Genomic DNA, 2774 nt, shown 5'->3' on the forward strand with positions numbered 1-2774 from the left:
AAGGAAGGAAGGAAGGAAGGAAGGAAGGAAGGAAGGAAGGAAGGAAGGAAGGAAGGAAGGAAGGAGAGGATTGTGGGAATAGTAATCACACTTATGTAGATCCCTTTGTGCTGTCCTTGTTACTGCTGACACAGGGTCTCACTGTGTTGCTCTGGCTAGCCTAGAACTCAAGAAAACTGGCAGCCTCTGCCTCCCAAGTTTTGGTATTACAGCCATATGCTGCCATTCTCTTTTAAAAATACAGTCCCCCAGCACCTGGGAGGCAGAGGCAGGCGGATTTCTGAGTTCGAGGCTAGCCTGGTCTACAAAGTGAGTTCCAGGACAGCCAGGGCTATACAGAGAAACCCTGTCTTGAAAAAAATATAAATAAAAAAATAAAAATACAGTCCTACTATGCATCTTAATCGGTCCCCATGCTTATTTTCTTCCCATGGTCTTGAACACTGGATATGCAGGCGTGTGCTACCATTCTTAGCTTAATCACATTCTAAAATGAAATCCTAGGTTATGTCCTAATATGTGATGATAATACTACAAAGTCATGTAGATCTATCGAATCGCTACATAACCTGTTCGGCTGTACTGCTGGCATTTCTCCTGGGTTCTTCTCATTGACCTAGCCTTACCAGAACTTGTTTTGTTTTATTGAAGACAGTAATCACTGTAAGGTTCTCATATGTTTAAATGCATTTATTTGAACTCTAGCTCTTTGAAGAGACTTTGACTGTCTGAAAATTGGCTTCCCTCCATCTTTGTAGTATGAGGCCTTTGCCTTCCAATGTTTCATGCCTATTAAACTCCACTGTCCACTGATTTGTTTGAAACTTGCCCTTCTTAGGAAGAGTCTGTTTCCTTTACTGTTGAATACTCTGCAGTTTTGCTACACTGTTGCCAGGGGTGGTATTAATGTCTAAATTCTTGCTAGTAACATGATAAGCGTCCTCATGTGTTTCATCACTTCTGTACAATTATGCAACTTTGTTATTTTTTTCTTTTTCACTCTTGGAACTGAACCAGGTGCCTTGTCCAGTATAGACAAGTTCTCTGCCACTAAGCTCTCTCTTCCATATCTTTTCTTTATATCATATAACAAAATGCTTGATGGTGAGTTAAATCACTTCCTTTCTATTTTGTTGTCTTCTGCTTTATCTATTTGCTATAGCAGCCAGATCTTTCATAACTTCCTTTATTATCTATCAACAGCTTGCCAGTACAGCCTTCTCAATCATTAGCAGGTCTCTTCAGAATGACCCAGGTTTGGGGGGCTTAAAGTGGGGATTATTATTACTAATTTATTTATTTATTTATTTATTTTGGTTTTTTCGAGACAGGGTTTCTCTGTGTAGCCCTGGCTGTCCTGGAACTCACTTTGTAGACCAGGCTGGCCTCGAACTCAGAAATCCACCTGCCTCTGCCTCCTGAGTGCTGGGATGGGATTAAAGGCATGTGCCACCACGCCCGGCTATTTTAATTATTTAACTTTTACTTTTAAGATATCCAATTTGTTCTTTTTTCAGGTCATCCTGTTCTCATTTTATGGTTGCTCCGTCCTTCCTAACTTTGAGTAACTGATGGTTTTCACATTGATCTCTATATTCATTTTTAATTCTTCTATTAGTGTGTCATTCAATTCTTTTTATGGTGATGGAATTACCATGTACTTAACTGTGGGAGGTGTAGGATACAGGGACTTCAACTTGAAAACTTGGGTAGGCAAGAAAATTTTATAGTGTTCACAGCTGTCGCTACTCTCTAACATCAGCGATGTCTCTGGATTGCTGCTCTCCAGATAAGGAGAAGGGGGCTAAATAAGGAGGTGGCCATGCTATGACTAACTCAAAGCGAACTGCATGCAAATCCACCGGTGGTAAAGCACCCAGGAAATAACTGGCTACAAAAGCCGCTCGCAAGTGTGCGCCCTCTACTGGTGGGGAGGAGCTGAAGAAACCTCATCATTTCAGAGCTGGTATGGTGCATTCCATGAAATCAGAGGCTATCAGAAGCCCACTGAACTTCGGATTCGCAAGTTCCCCTTTCAACGTCTGGTGCGAGAAATTGCTCAGGAATTCAAAACAGATCTGCGCTTCCAGAGTGCAGCTATTGGTGCTTTGCAGGAGGCAAGTGAGGCCTATCTGGTTGGCCAGCCTGAGTGCTATCCGCGCCAACCATGTTAATAATTATGCCAAAAGATATCCAGCTAGCAAGCCGCATCACGGAGAACGTGCTTAAGAGTCCACTATGAGGGGAAACATTTCATTCGCAAAAGGAAATTTTTCTCCCTTCTTCCTGTTATCAGTGGTTCTGAATATTAGATATTTTTTCCATGGGGTCAAAGGTACCTAAGTATATGATTGCAAGTGGAAACATAGGGGACAGAATCAGGTATTGGCAGCTTCTTCACGTTCCTTTGTGTGTGAATTTTAATATAAATGCAAGATGTAAAGCAATAATGCAAGCAAAATGTTTCAGTGAACACATTTCGACAGTTCAACTTTATAACCTGCTGAAATTTTCTGGACAATGCCAGCATTTGGATTTTTTTTTTAAATAAGTAAATCTCTTATTGATGGCAAAAAGAAAGAAACAAAGAAAGAAAGAAAAAAGAAGGAAAGAAAGAAACAAACGAAGGAAGGAAGAAAACTTTGTAAAGATCCATTTTTTGATTGAGAGCTGTTTTTGTGTATCCACCAAATGGTCCCTTCACCTGCTGTTCAGAGAGCATCGCACATGTGGACCAGGGTAACATTAGCAGATCCATTGGACATTTTCCTCCA

The sequence above is a fragment of the Mus pahari genome, chromosome 16 (assembly GCF_900095145.1).
Source record: "Mus pahari chromosome 16, PAHARI_EIJ_v1.1, whole genome shotgun sequence".
Taxonomy (NCBI): Eukaryota; Metazoa; Chordata; class Mammalia; order Rodentia; family Muridae; genus Mus; species Mus pahari.